This window comes from Periplaneta americana, chromosome 2 (assembly GCF_040183065.1).
Source record: "Periplaneta americana isolate PAMFEO1 chromosome 2, P.americana_PAMFEO1_priV1, whole genome shotgun sequence".
Classification (NCBI taxonomy): domain Eukaryota; kingdom Metazoa; phylum Arthropoda; class Insecta; order Blattodea; family Blattidae; genus Periplaneta; species Periplaneta americana.
The window spans coordinates 705,997-729,513 of NC_091118.1; the positions used below are offsets into that span (position 1 = coordinate 705,997).

At 36.6% G+C, this 23,517-nt stretch overlaps 1 long non-coding RNA gene across 1 annotated transcript; it reads right to left on the reverse strand.

Annotated features, from left to right (window-relative positions):
- Nucleotides 1–8,097: 8,097 nt before the first annotated feature.
- LOC138711701 (uncharacterized) lies at nt 8,098–17,171 on the reverse strand. The gene is made up of 3 exons (XR_011335428.1): nt 17,133–17,171; nt 14,944–15,089; nt 8,098–8,962 (listed from the first exon to the last, which is right to left on the reverse strand). It is a non-coding gene; the product is annotated as an uncharacterized lncRNA (long non-coding RNA).
- Between the last annotated feature and the right edge of the window lie 6,346 nt (nt 17,172–23,517).

Genomic DNA, 23,517 nt, shown 5'->3' on the forward strand with positions numbered 1-23,517 from the left:
CCAGTCAATGAAGCACAGATTTTGAGGTGTTCCGAATCCATTTCTTGGTTTGAGTTGCATTGAGGAGAATATATATATTGAATCCAGAAATTTGAAAGTATTTCAGTTGATCTCTTGATACATTTGCTTCTTGTATAATAAATACATCTATCCCTTTTTCCTCTATGATTGTTTGTAGTTCAGCTTTTTTGCTCTGTGTAAGTCCTCCTGCGTTCCATTGGAGAATTTTAAGGATGTTCTGTAAATGACGTCCTGCAGATGTCCCCGCCCGGAGATCCGAATGGGGGACTATTTTACCTCCGGAAAACTTATCTGAAGCATTTGCCATTAGGTTAATTAGCATAAGTGTAACCGTTTTTTAAGGGGATAGGCTGGTCAATTTTGTAATTTCCACATTTTTACATTTAGAATTGTGAAACTTTCACAGCAGGTACTTCATATTCACACAATACCCACAATATACTAATAAATTGTTATTAACATTTAATAATTGTTACAAAGAAAGAAAAATAACATTATGAGGATATATTAATTTTTTTAATAACTCTGGAAGTATTCTAGATAAATTCATGAATCTTTTTTTAAAGTGAAGCTGGTATCATGATCTACATTTGTGGGTATTTTTATTTTCCTAGGACGCATTTTACTACTTCAAAATGCTGCCTAAATGAATTATAATAAAAAATGTTGCACAGTTATAAACAAATAATTGATTATCATCCTGATATCATTCAGATTACATTCATCATCCCTCCAAATGCAGATAATATAATGATGAACATATGCTAAAAATGTCAGCTCTTTATCTCTAATAGTTTCAGAATTATTCAATAGTGAAGTTCATAAATATAGAAAAATATGATTATTGAGAAAACTGAAGTGTTTTTTTATACAGTAACTGATTCTTTTTTAAACTTACCGATCTTCTGTTGGCCTAAAATCCTCCAGCACTGTATGTGGTACCTTCCTTTTCTGTTTTCTTTTGTTCAACTCTCAGTTTAGCTGATCTGACAATCTGCCTATACTTCTTATATTTTCAGTGGTGCGAGTCATGTACAGCTTAGATCTTCTTTCGTCTCTTCTCCTAGCTATATCTATGGTGTTTCTACCTGGTGACAGGCCACTTTCTTTCTGTAGTCGTACAACCGTACAGTATAATCCAGAATTATATTCTGCCACTGCCTTTCGAACAGCTAATTCAATTCGGTGTCTATGAAGAAATGTAGTCTTAGGACACTTTGACCAAATTATGTTGTATATCGACTCGTTTGAATTTTGAGTTCTTCCTTCCACACATCTTCCAAGAAGAGATTCATGTGCTAGTCTACTATAGAGAGGAATAACTGCTTTTAGTACATTTTTATTGATTGGTGTATGTATACAGTCACCATGTTTTCCAGGGTTCTCACCCTTTGCAATCACCCTATTGTAAAAACACCAACTTTCTTCACCTGTTGGACACTTTATATGCCGGAGTTCATCATCTGTAGAGGAGCAGTGGTATAATGTAGCATATATATTAGACTTCATAGCCTGCACATTGCCTAGATTTTGGACTATACTACTTCTATAGTAACACTGTAACATTTCTATAGTTTTGGATTTCAGACTACCTTTTGTCACCCCACCAAGTGTTATACCCATCTTACTACTTTCTTCAATCCAGTACCTAATCTTTTGGCAACACGGTTCACAGTGCAGACATTTATATAGCAGCTGATTTGGCGGGTAAAAAGTCATTGCACACAATTGAGTGTTACATCAAAATTTACAGAAAGAATTAGGGTATCCAGATAAAATACAAAAAAATAATTGTATTTTTCATGAAAATTCATCAAAAATTGACCAGCCTATCCCCTTAAGTGGGCACCAATTTTTTGTTTGTAATGGTGGTTACATCACCCACTCACGTAAACCCCCAGTATGACTGGAGGGCCACACCTGTTGTTGGTTAATGGGTCCATCGGACCTGGCCTGGAGGAGTTTTAGAGTCCACCGACCTTTCTCACAAGCACCACTTGTGGAACATTTCTACGCCGTGGCAGGCCAGCGTAAGAGATGAAATAGCATTTCCTCTATTTCTGATGTTGTGGTTATACCGCCAATACTCAGTCCCCAGAGCCTCATCTGTAAAAGCAGGTTGCACCACGAGCAGGTTGAGGTTGGGTTTTGGATAGGAGAGATTTATGGAATGCACTTCACTGTCCCTTGCAACCTAGTTGTTGCTCTAATTGTTTGGGAATGAAACATCAGATTCACTAATGTTAAAACAGCAATATTAATAACCAGTTATCTCAGAACATACTAGGTATAGAAATGTGTCAATTTTACAGGATGTTTATGCATTCCTTCTGAGTACACTGATTCGTTTTGATGATAAAATATCTAATAGAAAAACAAAATTTTTTACCAACTTCTAAAATTAAAAACAAGAATTAAGGACCGTTTCTGCAAAACTTGCTAACTGAAAAAACTAAATTTTACAGAAGAAAGCAAGTTTTGGAAAAACGATCACACTTTGACACATTACAATGAAAAGAAATAATCAAATTTTACTAAGAAGCCTTTAACATCATGTAGAGGCCTGCCATCAAAATCTCAATTTTGCAGTTAGCAAGTTTTGCAAAAACAGTCCTCAATTAGACATTTTATTTATTCTTAATAAACTATTACAGCAAACTCAATCAAAGGAATTCCATATCATCACACTGTTACCTGTAAAAATTTCATGCAGACAGATCTAATAGATTCTGAAAAAACGGGTCATTTATGTTGAAAAATGTAGTTTTAAGTAAATCATGCTTAAAGTAAAAATTTCTATAAAAGTTTACCTATTACAGAAAAAAATGTTTTACAACCCTTCTGGTTGGTGGTCCTTGTGTTCTTCTCTATCCTGCTCACCTAATACTGCCCTCCTTCTCTTGGATCTTGCCTCTTTGGTTGTGTTTGTTACCATTATCTCATTCGCAATGTGTCCAAGTTCTCCATGTTTTTCGAGGTTATATCCTATTTGAATACCTAGATCCTTCAACGCCTGTATTCTTGCAATGTATCCATCATTAAATGTGAGTACAGCATCTAGTATACTAAGTTCCAACGTTGACATACCAACAGACACATTTTTGGAACTCAGTGCCAAACAACATTATTAAATTATTCATTAGTATTATGAGTTCTTCATCAGAATGGGCAAAATTTTGAAACACAGGCTTTATGAAGCATTAATTTTACTATAAAACAAGCCAAACCACAGCCTTCTAAGACAATTACTTCCTGAGATAATAATTTTTTTTGTGAAAAGTGGTAAATTTTTTCTCTAAAACACAAATACACTAATATTTTTAAAAAATATGTTTAAAATAGTAAATATTAGAATATTTTAATAAACCGAACACCAAATTAAGCAGAATGAATCATACTTACTTACTGGCTTTTAAGGAACCCGAAGGTTCATTGCCGCCCTCACATAAGCCCGCCATTGGTCCTTATCCTGAGCAAGATTAATCCAGTCTTTATCATCATATCCCTCCTCCCTCAAATCCATTTTAATATCTTCCCATCTACGTCTCGGGCTTCCCAAAGGTCTTTTTCCCTCCGGCCTCCCAACTAACACTCTATATGCATTTCTGGATTTGCCCATATGTGCTACATCCCCTGCCCATCTCAAACGTCTGGATTTAATGTTCCTAATTATGTCAGGTGAAGAATACAATGCGTTAAAATGTTAATTTTTTTTCTCCTTAGTTTAATAATTCTGGCCATGGCTTCAACCATTCCCACTTCTAACGTTTTTTATGACAGTATGGTCTCATTCTGAATCTCATGTAAACACTTCCCATCATGGGAGTGAACTATAGCAACTCTCATGAGAGAACTGTTACTGTGTAAAAGAGGCTTTAATCTATGTAGTGTAAAGTAGGTTCACTTTGTGTTTCTCAATGTACCCTAACTGACAACTCAAGTAGTGTTAGCTACCAGGGATTTCTCAGTTATTTGTTCTATAGACCATTTACCACAGAAATCCCATGGCAGTGGTCTTCTGGAAAATGATAGGTACAATGTAATAGATTTCCATTGATTTGTGCAATAGCCATAAGGATTATTGTGTCAATTATGAAACAATTGTGAAATGACAGCATAGAAAAAGAGAATATTCTGGTAAAACTTAATCCGACATCATCATGGTCCTTATAAATTTTACTCAGACTTGCCTGTATTGGAAAGTCTGTGCTCTAGTTGTTTGGGAATGAAACATCAGATTCATCTCATCTCCTGAAAAGAAGATTCTGAAATGTTGTACCTTTCAGCCATAATAATTCCAAGCTATAGGTGTAACTTGGTGCTTAGTATTTTTGAATAGGGATTGGATTTCTGTAACATGTCATATTTTTATAAGCTTAAGTTAAATTAAACATATTGCCCATTGTGCAACTCAAACCAAGAAATGGATTCGGAACACCTCAGAATCTGTGCTTCAGTGGCTAGTCATGATAATATCTTTGAAAAATATTGGAGTGCAAGAGGTCAAATGACTTTATTGTCAAACTATAACAAACTATTAACATCATGAGCAGGTTTACCTTTTTTGTGAATTGGTACAATGATTGCTTTTTTCCAAGCTGCAGGAACTGAGGTGTTCCGTGATAAATTGAAAATGGATAAAAGTACAGACTTGTTAGAATATTTGTAATATATGTTTTGTATTAGTTCAAGCATTAACATTGAAAAAAATTAAGAATTGAAGTGAATATTTGTAATCACTTGTGGTGCTCCACTACTGTTTTTTAAATATAATGATGCTCATTACCTGTATTGTTATAAAATATATTTTATGGTATGGTAGCATTTAAAATACTTTTCACTGAGCTCCATGGTCACAGACTTTACATGAATTTCTTTATAGAAGGGTAAAAGATATGAGAGAAGAATAGACATCTTAGCTTCCATGTAAAAATAACGTTTCGGAAGAGTTTAACATATTACTTGACTTTTTATGCTTCTAAAGCACACATATGTCTTTGTAACTGTGGCATAGTGTCCTTCTCCCTGCCGAGGACATGACAGGATACAGAACATGATGACATAATAAGTAAGCTCTGAACTGTCTCGGGATTTAACAATAGCAAATAAAACGCTAACGAAGTCGTACTAATAATGGCTACTTTAATAACATAAAAGTCAATCTTAACAATATAGAAAGCAGTCCTTAATTTGTGTAACAATTAGGCAAGGTATATCATCCTCCACCGACCAAGAGGATAACAACAACTTACTAGTAAAGCTAAACATAAAACAGTTGCTCCTGGCGATGAGGTAAAACCAATAAAAGAACAAGGGTGACTGCACAATAACTAACGTGGCCTAGAAATAAAGATACATAATAGTGAGATAAATAATATCCTGAAATGCCCCTTATATTACTAAACTTGTCTCACGAATGATTACCTGTGGCAGCAAAGACAACTGCTCGAAATGAATCATTTGACGCAATCTCTTATCTCAGGCATTGCAGTCTAATTTTCACATCAATGCAATGTATCATTGTGACAGTATTAAGTTCAGCTATTGCTCAAGAACAGTGAATATGCACCCTCTCAGTACTGATCGATATAAGTGGCGAGAGTAGTGCACAGATAACACTATTTACTAGAATTGTATTAGTGGCACTGCTATTCTCGAAAACGAGAAATAATCTGCCTGTTAACATTACACCGACTGCTACTAAATACTGCAATTCGTGACTCATACTAAAATACAAATTCCTTCTCTGAAACAATAATAAGTGGAGACAGAGGCTGTGATGCAATTTCTTGTTATCAACATTGTATCAACAACATTCACCTTAATCGGCTTAATCACTCGACAGTTCAAATTTTGAATATTGTAAACACATGATTTATTTAAGTTTGAATGCAGGACTATATAGCAATAGATACGAACAGTAGCAGCTGGTGGTCAAAATAATGAGTGTGCTACAATCTCTATATCGGCCTACTGTATACACTTACATGTATTTATCTTAATTTGAGACTCGCCTAGTGACGAATTACCCTAGTGTTAAACGTTAAACCCTCCATCTTGGACATTATACGCTTTTCTATTGACAGTATTGTAAGAACAGTGAGCGATCCTGGGACATAGTGTTCCTTAAAAATCATCTTTCTGGCTCAGCAGTGGTCATTGGTGTTGTACCAAAAATATTTAACAACTTCGTTACTTCACAGAATGGATCCTGTGAATTGTTGGAGGCTATGTATTGTAACAATTGAACAGCTCCATCTATATTTCGGAAGTCGAGTCTTCCATATAGAACCCCAAGTTGTGTCTTTAATAATCTTTTGTTCAGTACAGTATAGCTGTTGACAGCAACTTCAAGTTCGCGTTCAGGAAAATTATGCAAAAAATTTGCTGCTTAACAATTTTGTTGAGTCTAGGTAGCTTAAAGACTGGAAACGATGAGTAGTTTCCTGAATTATATGGTCACATACTTCCTTGGCTTCAATTTTCGGATTCCATTTTCCGTCGCTTGCTGACTGATTCAGGAGGAAACTCAAAAAACTGGTAGATGGCAGCAGCAGTCGGACACTTGATTACCAAATACATTGTACATAGTTCCGAGTTCTTCCACAAACAAGCATTCTTTCGTTATGCTTTACTTTTGCAATCTCCAAGCTGTGTTGTGCTGAAGCTGACTACAGCACTTACCCGCGTAAAAATAGCCAATCAGAGCAGTGAATTCAGCTTCGCACATGCGCAATAATTATCTACATTCTCATGTAACTTCTGAGTAGCACAACGTACCGCCTGAGGCACCAAAGAACGAAGAGCGAAGACTAAACACTCTATAACGCGTCATGAACATAACCATGGGAAATTGTCAAATGGCAGATTACACACTATGGCATTGCAAATACATTATTTAAGCAAAAATTATCATTGTACTGTAGCACATAAGGACGGGCCGCCCCTGGATACGAACTAATTTATTAGCTATCGGAACACATTACATTAATGATATAAATAAACTGAAATATTATAACTATACTTGTTTTTTTGAAAGATGGGACATGACAGGAGCGTTGCGATTGGAAAAACAACTGAATGTCACGTAGCGTGGTAGGCCTGTTGCTATGGTAACAACGGTTGAGTTGCCAAACTTACCATTCTCACATGGCGAGTGCTTAATAGCTCTCTTGGCGACATTTATTGTGCACACAATGCTAGCATTGGTACATTTCGTGTTTGATTCTCTGTCGCTTTTTGTATTGTTTTCTTACCTTCGCGTCAATTGTCAATGAATGTTTTAACGTCAGTTATCTTAACATCAATTGCTAGCTTCCAACAGCTGGCAGCATGGTAGTCCATATTGGCAACATAGCACTGTAGTTCCAAGCTCGGCCGCTTAACTGTCATATCCCATCTCTCAAAAAAGCAAGTATAGAGCCCTGATGTTTGGCAAAATGCCTTTTTTACTGGGTGGAAGTAAATCATTATTTCCATAGATATAAATGTGATTTGGAGTAAATCAAAGTGATAGTCAATTTTTATTTTGCCTTTTTAAAGTGATTCTTGCTAACAGATGCCTTTTTTTTTGTCATTTTAAAGCAATATTTCTTGTTTATTTGCAATTTTCTAATTAATTGTAATGGGTATGAAATTTAAGCATTTGAAACAATGACTAACTTTACTAACAATAGTAAATAAAAGTAATTTATTTTGGTGCTTAATCTGCTAATAATCGTGCTTTAATAATGTTGGTCTAATGTGAATAATGATCGACAATCCACATTTACAAATATAATATAGTCATGTCTTCACGATACCCACAATCAGCTTTATAATTTTAAATATTAAGCTCGTTCTCATAGAAGCTGTCACGTAGCATTTCCAATTGTTTGCTTTCATATTTTCAAATCTTACTGTTACAATTTTGTGCTACACGTGTTTATTATTGTAGGAAAAGGAAATTTGAGTGAGGAACAGTCAGTTATTGTCAGGTGACAGAAGGTATAAGATCTGTTAGCAAGAATGCCTAAAATCAGTAAACCATTGAAAAGGAAACTTCTTGCTTACGTTAGTGAATTTGGTGCTCATGTGTTTTCAACTAATGGAACAGTTTTGTTGTGTAAGGTTTGTAAAAAGACAGTTAATCATGGAAAAAAGTCTTTTATAAGTCAACATGTGTCACCTACGAAGTAAATATGCGAGTTATGTTGATATAATTTAAATTTATTGCTAAAATATATTATGCCTTTTTAAAATTCATAATGCCTTTTTCAAAGATTATTGTGCATCTTTTTACGTTTTATTGCCTTTTTTGCCTGCCTATTTTAACTGTTATAAATTCCTAAATATCCGGGCTCTAGTGAAAGTAATAATTGACATTACAAGTGGCTCTGGTATCAATATATTAATTTTATTGTTATATTGGTACCAAGTGCAGGAGAGCATGTGATTATATGTGCTGATACAACATTCGTGCTAATAACGCTTTGAAGTGGAATGTACATGCCCTCCCTCTTGCTCCGCACAGTCCCTGCAGTGCCTACATACAGATGTCAACAAACGACAGTGCGCTCACTGGACAGCGATGAAGAAATTTCAAACAACCAATATGAATTAAGTCAGCATATAATCAAACACAGTCAGACTTATAACTTGCACTGTCAAGCATTACTTGCGGACCACACCAGCCACTGAATAATATCCACGAGTCCAAGGAAGAGTCACCAAGGCAGCTCCAGCAGACTGAAAACCCGTGTAACACAGGCGAAACTATAGTGCTGTACAGCTACACATCTCGTCGACTCGGTGGACAAACAACCACCACTGTTGTCAGACACCAAATTCTTGGCTGCACATCTCAGATCACTCTCCCATGATGCACCACCACTCCAGTCGAATGCTGCCCGACAGTCACTTCCAATGGATGATGTCCGAAAAACAGGAGTAGGGATTTTAACTGACAAATTTGAAAAAGCACCCATAGTAGAAAAATCACACAAGACACTGGCTATCCAACATGCAAAATTCGCGGGTACTCGTGTAAAGGGGGTTAAGTCAAATTATAAGATATGTAAACTTCTCTCCTTTGGTACTGAACAAAACCCCTTTGTCACAAAATACAGAGCACTGTAACTGCATCTTGGATGGAAGCATGATTTAACAGAAGTAATCATGGAGGGTTCAAATCTTTACTTATCCCATTTTAGCCAATTCATACTTAATCCCCTTTACACAAGCACCCGCGAATTACTACCCTCATTTGAGGTGCCAATTGATATAATCAAAAGCAAAGATGATAAGCCACTAGGACTGCCATCTATGTAAAAGAAAGAAAACGAACAGAAATATATGAAAATGAAATACGAGCGAAATAGAAACAAAGTGGCATTAGAATACATCACATAACATATCATAAATTTAAACTGATGACACTGGTTCCACTTGTTGAATTTAATTTGAAGGACTTCAGTATTCATTAGGAAGTGGTATGTTATTTCACTTAGAGAACTCAATGGTGATTTCATTGTTAATGGCTAATATGAATTATTACTTACTTACTTATGGCTTTTAAGGAACCCGGAGGTTCATTGCCACCCTCACATAAGCCCGCCATCAGTCCCTATCCTGAGCAAGATTAATTCAGTCTCTACCATCATATCCCACCTCCCTCAAATCCATTTTAATATTATCCTCTCATCTATGTCTCAGCCTCCCCAAAGGTCTTTTTCCCTCCGGCCTTCCAATTAACACTCTATATGAATTTCTGAATTCGCCCATACATGCTACATGCCCTGTCCATGTGAAACGTCTGGATTTAACATTCCTAATTATGTCAGGTGCGTTGTATAAGTTTCTCCATTCTCCTGTAACTTCATCCGTCTTAGCCCAAATGTTTTCCTAAGCACCTTATTCTCAAACACCTTTAACCTCTGCAAATCTAGTACATTACTGTAGGTACATTAAGAGAAAACCACAATTTCAAGTCGCACAGAGTTTGTGAGAGTTTCTGGTGTCTTGTCAGCCCACTCGAGTTATTATGTGGCCTCCAGATGTGGAGGGTAGCTGCGAATATATTGAATAAGCAGTCGTGGACAGCCGATAAGGAGTGGTCCTCCAGCTAGGAGTGGGGCGAAGGGCTACAACCCATTACCATAAAAAACAGCTTGTTACGAAACCATACAATAAGCTTCGGAATATGAATTATTACTATTGTAAAATACACACTTTTAACCTTTTTTTTCTGACATTTCTGTAAATGTTGTGTGTGAACATGTGAGCCAAATCCCATTCTGTAACTACATTGCATACCAAGGTTAAAAGAGGACAAAGTTATGCAATGTGTTTACCGCATAAACTTTTTAAACCTGCATCAGAGTATGTAACCTGGAACCTACCAGCATTCTATCAGTTAGGTTGTGGTGCAAACATGGAAGAACGTAGTTACAGCAGCAAGTGTTGTTCTACACATATTCAACTATTATATTAACACAACAGAGAAATGTAAACATTTTAACATAACAGAATACTGGTTTACTAATAGCTGTAGGTAGGTAAAAGGGGGGAAAAAGTATATTTACTTAAAGTTACAAAGACTAATTATAAAATCATTACTGTCAATAATATTACCTACAATCTGATTTACTTCTTCCACCTATCCATTAAGGCAAGTTGTTGTTCTTTCTTTTCTTATAAACCCAATATACTACATTTTCAACACTGCTGGGGGCAGGCATTACATTATCGTCACAGTCAAATCTCATTAGGTATTTAGTAGTATTGCTGATGTCTTCCAGAGCTAACAGAAAAGTTGTTGGGGACTCATTGTTTGCTTTATTTCCCTCGTCCTTTTCTTCTTTTTCAGATGCATCAAATGCTAGATTTCTTTCTAACATTAATTGTTCCATGATTTGAACTTCACATGTTACATATTTTTCATATGACACACTGCTTCTAATTGATAACATTTGTCTTCTGTCGTGTTAATTCTGTTACACTTTCAATCCCGAGAGATCCACTTCCATCCACAGATAACCACTCTACTTATCAGAACAGTTAGACATTATTGAATCTGTGATTGCTTTCCAAGCCTCTGCAATGAAATGCAGAACATCCAGAACATTTACCTTAATCATGAATCGACTTGTTAGTTGCACACATTGGTTTTCTCACAAGATTCTTGCGGTAATAATGTTTAAATGACATGATTATATTTTGTTCAGTGTAGAGTAATCAGTAATTATGTCCACCGCTATGCAGTAACGATTAGCCTGCCTGACCATGAAACGAGCAGGCCTGGGTTCAAATTTGGTTGGGACAAGTTACCTGGTTGGAGTTTTTCCATGTTTTCCTTCAACCACTTGAAGCAGAATTGCTGAGTAATTTTCGGTGTTGGACCTCGGACTCATTTCGCCTTCATTAGCAAAATTTCATTAATCACATTTAATAGCTACAGGTTGACCAGGAGGACATGGTTCCAGGATTCGCTTGCAGATGGCATCTGTCTGCAGGAACTGCACATATCCCAGAGATGCCACATGGGTTTCAATCAGCAGACTGCAGTAGACAGAGGGAGTATAGCTCCCTTGGATAGATAGCGCTGTGGCTAATCGCGGAATGAATGTGTCCTTCTGGTTAAGGATGCAGCAGATTCATGCACGTGAATTGTAAACAGATGCTATTGATCTGAAGAGGCTGCAGAGGAACATCACAGGGAGGTGGAGGGGGACTCCTGCTCACATGGACTCCATCAGACCTGAATGCTGTGGCTGAATTGATAGGATGGCACCAAGCAGTGAATCACGTGCTTGTTGTCTGTTGCACCCATTCATCAATGTAGTCTACTGTTATTGAGTAAAAATGTACAATTTTTCTGAAAGGGCTTTCTGATATCAGACCTTCTTGTAGACTACTTTGACAAGTACTTTACTATTTATAAAGACCTCCTCTTGTCTTGTCCTAAGCTTGAAAAGATTGTCTGTTTATTTTTTTCGTTTCAATAGCTGAGGCATCCTTACGCTCAATCATCAGTATACAGCTTTAGAAATTATTCTTTTTTTACTTTTTAAGAAAATGAGATAGGAAAATTTCTCTCTTTTGTTGAAGGAAATCACAAAGCATGCATGGACAATGTCATGTATCCAAGCTTAAGAAGCAAGACCTGAAGCGTTTATACATGTCATTGAAACGATTTAAAGCAGTCTTCAAAGAAAGTCTTCTGGTTTTGCTGTGGCCTAACACAGGGTTTAAGCTAGAAAATAAATAATTTTTGCAAAAATCCACAAATGAAAAATTATATTTGTGCAAATTGCGAAATGCTTGTGCAATATTATGAATAATTGTGCAGAAAGATAAAATTAATTAAGTATGCAGAAACAAAAAGTTACGTTAATTTGTTTATTGGAGTTTTATTACTTTCAATCCATCTTATCACAGTCTAGATACACTTATGCAAGTAAATCATTAGACATTCGTATGTTTAGAATCAATTACTGCTGAATTTATATCACATTAAAATACGTTATTTTATGGGCACTCTAAACATTGAAATTCTTTACTGGTAGGCCCTTCAAGATTTATTGTTAGCAGAGTGCTAACTCTTTTTACTGAAAGACTGTTTCTAATTCCAGTTTTGACAAGATTCATGCAACTAAATCCTTGCTCACAATTTTCGGTATGCCATGGAATTATATAAATCAATTAGAAAAAATTGTTCACTTGACTTACATTAATTGCACCAACTCTTTGAAATCAATTCCTGAACTTCTATTGCTCAATCCTTTTTTGAATATTACCCATGCCATTAGCATTTCATTTAAATTCAGATAAGTTCAAACACATTTCTGATTTCATTTTCTCCATTACCATCCTCGTTTCTGGAGTCCAATGTGATTGTTGCATTTTTTGCACATAGACATTCAAAGCTTGTTGCGTTTTTAGAAGTAGCAAAATGCGACTGTCACTTAAACCCTGGCCTAACATAATTTTATATTCTCTTGTAAAAATTTCACAGACTGATTTTAAATTTTCCACTTTGACAGTAAACGAACGAAAGAATTGGAAAATTTTTCCTATAACAGTCTGAATGCCAACTGCCAAAATACGAGTATGTACACCAGTTCTGTACAGCATTGTGTATTATACTACTACTCCATTTATATTTGCCCATCCAGTTCTTTTTCATTTCTAAAATAAATTGTTTTTCTTTTTAAATCACCAAAATTGCTGTTTCTATTGTCTCCTGATATTCCTAATATTTTGTCTGAAATGTTACTCATTTCAACAATTTCCATAATGTGCTAAACCAGAATATCTGAAGTCTCTCTGTGTAAATTATATTGGTGAATTCTAATATTTCATTTTTAATATAAACGTTTGGAGTTTTGCAGTACTTAACAATAACTGGCGACATTTTCTTGTCAATGGTGTTGTGTACCTCAATTTTCGATGCCCGTGCGTCCTACTTTAAATGGTTCAAACCTACCCGCGCAAACGACAGTCTCTGTTTTCTCTCTCTAACAAAGCAGGTTGGCTCGCTTTTCGCTCTTATGAGGGAGAAAGCAAAGATCATACGGCGACGAGTAACGTTGGCAGTAGAAATACCCCCAGGCACTGTGAAGTAACTACGTGTGGGTTAACACCTTATTGCACCGAGCCCTTCAATTGTATTCGGTATATATGCTATGCTGGATACAGATATGGGAAATTCCATTTTCAAACTATATTAACTGGGTTACATACCCCAGTCTGAAAAGCAGGCTACGCCACTGCATACTACAACTTATGAATTATTCATAAGCACAATGAAAAAACATTAAACACATTTTATTTAACTAATGATTTGTCATCAGACTTTTTTTTTTTGTTAAGTTTATTTATACACGCTTTAACATTCACGGTCATCTCGCGTGTTTTAGTACCTGTGGGTATATAAGTAAGCCGCTTTTACTATTCCTGTTTCTATTGTTGTGTTGTAGATAGTTTGTGTGTAGGTAACTGACTCAAATTTTCGATTAATGTTTATGATATTGGTGATTGAGGTGATGATGAATCATGGTATGCAAATTTTCAATCCGGCCTTTGTGAATAAGTGAAACCATGAAAAACACCAGTCAGATTGGTCGGCCATGGGGTTTGAACCTGGGATCTCCTGAATGCGAGTCTCAAATGCTACTACCTGAGCCAACTCATTCGGTAACATCAGACTTGTTCCACAAGTCATCTGATCTTCAGTTCAATGGACGAGCAGCCAACTTTTCTCCCAGCCTTCCAGACTATATCAGACTTACGTATGTAATCACAAACTATCGACCACTGTAACAGAGGCAGTTGTGACAACATTAAATAAGTGAAGCAGAATAATAATATGCGTAATTTCGTTATTCACGACTATTCAAGTCTTTTAAATTCGTTACTTTCGTTACCAATTGCTTAAATAGTTATTTTTAGTTACTTTTGTTAGCAGTAGATGGCCTGTTATTTTTGGACCTACCTGAACACAATGGTATTTTTAAGAATGATGAAAACTCTTATCAAAACTTTCTTTGAAAGAAAAGTAAAATCAGGTCATATGTCAGAGTTTAACAAGTGAAAGAAGCCTGTCCCTGAATGAGAGATCTCCAGGCAAAATTTACCCGTTGCTTGTCGTCGTCTATATTAAAATTCACTTCTATTCATCATCCTTAGCTATCATTTCACCATCAAGGTAATCTTTCAACATATGGCATATGAAGAGCTTCTCTGATAACGTGGCAACAATAGACTACAGAGTACATAAAAAATCTAAGCTACTGTATACACTAACACTAGCAGTTATATCTTCATATGTGCAGTAGGTTTTGGCACTTTTGATTACCAGCAGTTACAATAACTATCTCTTGAATCAGCAACTGTTTCATTTTACATTAAATTTCTGTTCATTACGACGTTAAAAATTCATACCTTCAGCTACAGTCTGTTTCAGAAGATGTTGATCCACTGAAAGAAAGCGATGTACATGGGCTGCTGCTTCCTCATAATCTTCATTTCGAAGAGCAGTCTGCACTCCGCCACTACACAGCTGAAGATCTGAACTCTGACACCCTGCTCTATAGAACACATGTAATTAAAACAATAATGCTTTATAGCATACAGTAATGCAACAGGATATTGTGAAAACCATTAAAAACTACACAATGAAAAATAATCATAAGATTTTACAGTAATATAACAGTATAGTGAGATAGAAGTCGCATTAAAAACTACACAAAATTTTTTCCTTCCCTTTTTAAATTTTCTTTCTCTTCCAACCATTCCATATTCCAACCTAACCTTGATGGTTACATTTGATTTTAACCACTCAAAGTAATTCAAGAAATAATGAACAAAATGTACATTAAATATTACTGCCAATATATAGAAAACTTCGATCTGTGATTATTACAAAAATAGCCCGTTATCACTATTATTTCAAAATGAAAAAAGATCATTAGCCATAATATCCAACTACTGAAGATAAGAAAGGAAATATGCTGACCTGCATAAATGAAATTTCAAGATGGAGGGAGCACTTTAGCGAAATGTTAAATTGTTTACCCCCAAACAAGTTTATTAAATATCAAGCACAAAACAACGACCAAGATACTGAAGGCCCAGACTTGAGGGATATAAATCTGTTAAAAATTTAAAACAATAAACCTTATGAAAGGAAATTATCATATATTATTATCCCCATTCATAAAAAAGAGAGATGACAACTTTCAGAATTTTTATCATAGACAACTTTCAGAATTTCTATCACTGTGTAACGAAATGTATGAGAAAGGCAAATGGCCTCAAGATTTCACGGAGACAGTGATGCTGCCAGTACCAAAGAAAAATAATGCCCAAAAATGTAATGAGTTCAGGACTATCAACTTGATATCGCACTTGGCAAAGATTCTCCTGCGAATACTAAATGGATGTTTATATTCTAAGAGGAAGGAAAGTTGAAAGAGGAAAAATTTGGCTTCAGGAAAGGAAAAGGTACGAGAGATGTAACTGGACTGCAATCAGCAAGATATATCTGGAAAAAAAAGTAAAGAAACGTATGTAATATCTGTGGTGGTAGAAAAGGCTTTTAATAAAGTGCACTAGAATAAATTTATGCAAATCGTGATGAAAAGTGGTGTGATTAGGAAAGAGAGGAGGCTATTAAGTGATCCTTATATGAAACAGCGAGTCAAAGTTAGACTAGGTCAAGAAATGTCATAGGGAAGTGCAGTAAGGACAAGAAAGCTCTTCATCACCTTCCTGTTTAACATCTACTCGGAGGATTTAGAGAAGAATTATTTTCAGAAGGGGTGATAGTAGGAGGAAGAATAAAGTGCATAAGATTTGCTGACGACATGGCGTTGTTAGTAGAAAAAGAAGATGATAATAAGGAATATGCTAATGGAGCTAAATGAGAGCTGAGAGCAGTATGGGATGAAGTTAACGAAGACCATGTTTACTGGTAGAAAAATAAAGGTGATAAATGTGCGAATTCGAAATGAGTCAGTAACACGTAGACAGCTTCAGATACTTGGTATAGGAACATGAGCTGTTGCCAGGAAGTCAAAAGGAGAATAGCAATGACAAAGGAAGTTTCTAATAGAAAAAGGAGCATTTTCTACGAAACTTTGAAAGAAGAACTATGAGACCAGTGAAGAGTTTTGTGTGGAATGTGACTTTGTATGAGACAGCAGACAAAATAAGAAATGAAGCAGTGCTAGAAAGAGTAGGTGAAGAAACAATAATGTTGAAACTGGACAGGAAATTAAAGAGAAATTGGCTACATCACACATGCACGCATGCACAGATATGTAATAAAAGGGTTTTAAAACACTCCACATTCATTGACTTCCAATATACACTATTCTCTCTTTGTCCATAGATCTTTCAGCACTCTCCTACAGATGGGACCTCTCCAGCTCCTTCAGTATTGTCTTCATTTCTTCTCCCTCATCCATATTTAAACTGTTCGATAATCAGCTCTTATCCACCTTTCATACCATAGTCATCCCTTATCCATCCTTTATACATCTAAGAAATTCAAATTTTAAATCACTTATAACTTTAATCTCTCTGAATTCGCAAAAAGAAAATGTATTCTGTTTAAAATCATCACTCACCCTGGCAATATCTAGCCGACGCACTTTAGCACTAACATTTTCTGCCAGAGTTGAAGTAAATGTTACCATCTCAGCAAGTTTCTGGGCATCAGAATGGACGAGTTCGAGACTGCTCCGATGGACGCTCAGATTCTCTGAATTTAATTTTCAGATTCAGTACAAACCAGGAAAAAAAATCAGAACGCAGATGCTCTATCTAGAATTCATAAAGTGCCCTTTGTTACGATCGACAAGATGGAATCTCAATCCGTTCGAAATCTACAATTGCCGAACCGCAATATGCACAATGGTTGAATGACGCAAATCAGTTTAAATTAGATGACAATGGGATTTTGTTTCGAATCCAAAATGACCGTGAACCTTGTTTGGTAGTACCTATACCATTGAGATTGACTATACTAAAAATATATCATGATTCACCAATCGGTGCACACCAAGGTCAAAGGTGGACCTATGACTTATTAAGTCGAAGTTTCTATTGGCTAGATATGAGATCAGACGTGGAAAATTATGTTGCAAATTGCATGTCATGTTGGAAAAGAAAAACAGGAAAACATCCTGTAGCCCTCTTCAGGAGTTCGGTGAAGTGGTGAAACCTTTGAATTAGTTAGCATGAACATCCTTGGTCCATTTCCAAAGACCACTTCCGGAAACGTCTATCTATTGATTTTCATGGTTGCCTTCACGAAGTGGAGTGAAGCTATTCCGATACCTGACCAATCTGCGGAAACTGTAGCTAGGGAATTTGTCACAAAAATAGTTGCTAGTCATGGAACCCCTAAACAAGTATTAACTGATCAAGGCAGAAATTTTGTATCTACATTGTTCAAGGAAGTTTGCAAATTGCTACACATAAAGAAAATACAGACAAATCCGTATCATCCTATGGCGAATGGACTAGTTGAACGCAGTCATCAAACGTTCACGGCAATGATGTTTCACTTTGTGCGTTAAGACCAAAGAGATTGGAATAAGTGGATAGCTATAGTACAGAAGGCGTACAGAATTACACCCCACTCGGTGACCGGGTACTCCCCATTCTTTCTCTTGTATGGCAAGGAAATGCCTCTGCCATTTCCAGTTGATATGAGTCCGAAATTTCCAAGAGAAAATATAGAATCCGACCCTATGGTTGGCCAAGCCAGGAAACTAGAGACGGCCTACAAAGTGGTTAGAGAACGATTAAAGCAAAGTAAGACAACGCAAGCGAGACAGTACAACACGAGGCGAAATGTGAAACTTCAAACATCTGAGCTAGGAGACAAAGTATTCATACAAAGCACAGTGTTGAAAAAGGAAGTAACGAAGAAATTAGCTAAACCATGGACAAGCCCAGTTGAGATAGTAGAAATACTAAATGAAGTCAATTACCGCATTCGCTACGGAGACGGTAGAACACAAGTAGTTCGTGTAAATAGATTAAAGTTGTGCCGATGTCAGGTTGACGACATTCATCCTACCAAAAATAATACGGAAAGTATGTATACGCACTATTGGGAGAATGATGAAGGACCCCTGAGAATGGAATCGAACAGAGAACCCCAAGGTGAAGGAATAATCAGTGAAATGTCAGGAACGGCGAAAGAAAACGCGTGGGCATCGGAAAATGAGATACCGCTAAGCGAATTAAGAGAAAGAGTAGGAAGAGATGAAGATTTTGAGTCCGAGGACGAAATCCCTCTCGCCTCGTGGAAAGTGAGATCAGATGATCCTCCCCAGGCACACAATTCTGCTGAACCAGACCATGAGTTCGACTCTCCTCATAATTCATTTAATGCTCCCAGTGTGAGTAATGAAACAGCCGAACAGAGGAGCCAACCAACTTCACCTCGCTACGGATTGCGAACTAGAAATATTTACTAACCTATTGGATTACAGATTATCTAATTGTTGTCGCAAAAAAAAGTGATCTAATAAAATATGGGGACGAGAATTATACTCTCTGTTCCCCGGATGTAACAATATTTTCAGCTACTCAGCCGCAATTCTAGCCAGAGTAAACTGAGGAAGCCTGTGTCATCGGATCTGAACGACCTTCGACGTGATATCGTCCATTCCAAGAAAAACCCTAAGTATATTGTATAATGTTAAGTTGGGCATGAAGCTCGCCTGGAGATGCCAAAGTTCAAAATGGGACTTGTAAAATTTACTTCTACTTTTGTAACTTAAAATAACTGTATCATAAATAATTCTGTTCATCGAGTTAACTGTTATGTAATATGTATATAGATTTCGAAACATTTTGAACAATGACATAATATGTTTCTAAGCTTAGGATCAATTTAACATAAGGATATTATTGTCTTGAAGGTTAATATATATGTGTAAATATTCAAATCCAAACGTATCTCAAGTGATGATTTAAAGAAAAGACAGTTGATGTGAAAATTGAAGTTAGACATTCATAACTAAAACTCTTTCGTGGTTGAGTAAATGATTATCTTAATTTAATCATTGTGCTACTCGAACTTATGTACTGTATGTACTCTAGGCTTCGAGAATGCAAGACGTACTGCCGGACGCCGGTGGTGTAACATGAACAGCAGCGTAAGCAACGGAAGCCACGAAGGATAGGTGACGTCACTCGCCAGCTGGAACACTATCAGCGCCTAGCATGGGATTCAACCGCATATGTCAGCAGAAGGAGAATATTGTATGTATGAAAAGGGATCCAACACAAAAAACAGAGTTAATACTTGAATGCTTTTAGGATAAACATTTTAGCTTAAGAATGGAGTGAATTACATTGAAAAAATGTGTGTGTGTGTGTGTGTGTGTGTGTGTGTGTGTGTGTGTGTGTGTGAGGTATGCATGAGAAGAAAAGAATATATATCGGCGCCAGAAAAAATAAAAGTGAATGAGTGTGAGAGAGAGAGAAATAATGTTATCTTAATAATATCCCATATTGTGAAATTTTATTGTAACAAAAAAGAAGTATCCAAAATCTATTATTGTACCTAGAGTTGATAAGTGTTATAGCTGGCGCCATGCAACGAACCGAACCAACACAAAATCATAGAATACAGTATCTCAAAGTTTAACACGGAAAATCCAAAACCAATTAGAATAATGAACGTTATTAGTGATTCCACTCTGCCTATGTAATTCAGCGACCACCAGATTCATAGTATACATGATGTGCATGTGAAAGCCAATGGCGAAGGAATAAATACCCGTTAAGCCTTTCTGAGCAGAAAGAGTCCCTGACACGAGATTAACTCTCTGTAAACTCTCTCTGTTGCTTGTGTGTGTGAATGTATTCCAGAATCTAATCCACAATCACTAGGCCAGACAACAAGTTCAATGAAAAAGCACGTGCCATTGAGGCATCGTCTTTTTGAAATGAAGGGGCATTCAGTGGCGTATACTGGTTAAAGGGTTTGGGCTACCGCTGACCCTATTATTACACAAAATATATCTAACAATTACTTTAATTTTAATTACTATGGTAAAACTAATAATACAAAATTATTACATTATGTTATATTATAAACTTTTTCTTTTGTAATTTCCTTGGGCTACCGCCGGTAGCCCGCAAAATACGCCCCTGGGCATTGTTATGCCTCAGGGCATAAGAACGCCCTGTAGCATGATTTCCTGTGGGGTGTCAAATCTGAAACAGTCCAGGAACAGTGTCAGCGGAATACATGGTCTTTAGCAGAAATGTAATACAATTCCAGCTTGTGAAGTAAATAGATGCTTAGCCAGCGTTAAAGAGTTTTGTCGCGCGAGCGGTAAATCACTGCCTACGATAAATGTATTCTTACGCCACGAATTACTGCTGGACTATTCGCAATGGTCCAGTGGAACAAAGCATGCATTTTAATTGGTTAAATTAAATCACGCATTGTTCGATTTCTTTTCTTACGCGTAATCTCATTAAAGCGACTTATCACTGTATTGCAATCAATCGAATTATTTGTAACAGAGGTTTGATTAAGACGACATCTTCAAGCACGAATAATCAAAAGGGGTTAAAGCCTATCTCACCTGTCCGATAGCGTGGGTGGTACCCCGTTCGGGAGACCGATAAGAGAACATAAAAAGTGATGGTGAGAGGATACAGTCGGATGGTGACACGATCGGGCAGGGATCGAGGACCAAGTCGTAATGGCGTCGGCAGAGACAAGAGATATACTATTGTAAGTAACTTGTTATGTATATTTGTATATATTTAATAAATCGAGCATAGTTTCATTCATAACTAATTCAGTCTAGAACCTGAGTTCAGTAATCATGTAGTTTTCCTATGATATCCTGAGAGTCCCAGCTCTTTCAGTAAAATAGTTTCTTTTACATTATACGTGTAATGGTGATGTCAGAAATCCTGATAAGCCTAAGTGTGAGCGGCAGTCGAACGCAGTAATCATCCGTTCAGCAAGTCATCCGACCTAAGTTGACGGTCGCATAACAATATCATCTCCATTCCACCAATTCATTCGACGCTGAGTGACCTCGTTATATAACAGACTTATAAGCTGCCGGAAAAAAAAAAAAGTTCATACATTTTGTGTTTCCACGGTCGAATGTGGAAAGCTGCACTGTGTACTGCATTTTCGGCACTGTCCCCCAGAGCATGGAAAGAAAAAATATATGCACATATAATCAATTAACCGAAGTATAATCAAACTCACATCCCCAACACTTGTGTCCCTTTCCCTACTCCATCTACGCCGGTTATCACTAGCTGTGTTAAATTACATTCCAAGCATTCCGAAAATTTTTTAGGCGGCATTTACAAGTCTTTCAGAATTTTCGAAACAATTCCAGGGATCTACATGTAATTCACTGATTAGATCATCCAAGTTTCTTGCAGTATTGTAGGTCTACCGGCATGGCGCGTTCTCAGGTTGCGGATCGAGAATACGGCCTCCAGATATGGAGGTTAGTTGTGAATATATTGAATAAGCGGACAGCTGATGAGGGGTGGTCCTCCAGCGGGGGGGGTTGGGCGAAGGGCTAACAACCCATCACCGTAAAAAGCAGCTTGTTACGAAACCTTCAAATAAGCCTCAGAATGGGACTGATTCTCTGGCACGACCACAGCAAAGGAATAAGGTTTTGAGATTTGGTACTGGCAAGGATAAACGTGATCAAGGATGAAACTCTCATTCAATCCTGAACAGATAGAAAAACTATTTTGGGCAACTACGAAATATACATAGGCAAAGTACAAATGATCAGGACGAAATTGAAATACAAACTGCTGAGCCATTTATACCCGAACCCACACTTTCTGAAGTCGAAATTTCGATAAAAAATCTGAAAAATTATAAGTCTCCAGGTATCGATAAAATTCCAGCAGAATTAATACAAAAGGGTGGAGGCGCATTATGTAACGAAATTTATAAGCTTGTACTTGCTATTTGGGAAAAGGAAATTGTGCCAGAACAATGGAAGGAGTCCATAATCGTACCTATCAGGGGGACAAGACTAGCTGTAATAACTTTCGAGGAATATCACTTTTGTTGACGTCGTACAAAATGTTGTCCAATATTCTTTTGAGAAGATTAACTCCATATGTAGATGAAATTATTGGGGATCATCAGTGTGGTTTTAGGCGTAATAGATCAACTATTGATCAGATATTTTGTATTCGACAGATAATGGAGAAAAATGGGAGTATAAGGGTACAGTGCATCAGTTGTTCATAGATTTCAAAAAGGCATATGACTCGGTTAAGAGAGAAGTTTTATATGATATTCTTATTGAATTCGGTATTCCCAAGAAACTAGTTCGATTAATTAAAATATGTCTCAGTGAAACGTACAGCAGAGTCCGTATAGGTCAGATTCTGTCAGATGCGTTTCCAATTCACTATGGGCTGAAGCAAGGATATGCACTATCACCTTTACTTTTTAACTTTGCTATAGAGTATGCCAATAGGAAAGTCCAGGATAACAGAGAGGGTTTGGAATTGAACGGATTACATCAGCTGCTTCTCTATGCGGATGACGTGAATATGTTAGGAGAAAATCCACAAACGATTAGGGAAAACACGGGAATTTTACTTGAAGCAAGTAAAGAGATAGGTTTGGACGTAAATCCCGAAAAGACAAAGTAAGTTATATGATTATATCTCGTGACGAGAATATTGTACGAAATGGAAATATACAAATTGGAAATTTATCCTTTGAAGAGGTGGAAAAATTCAAATACCTGGGAGCAACAGTAACAAATATAAATGATACTCGGGAGGAAATTAAACACAGAATAAATATGGGAAATGCCTGTTATTATTCGGTTGAAAAGCTTTTATCATCCAGTCTGTTGTGAAAGAATCTTAAAGTTAGGATTTATAAAACAGTTATATTATCGGTTGTTCTGTATGGTTGTGAAACTTGGACTCTCACTTTGAGAGAGGAACATAGGTTAAGGATGTTTG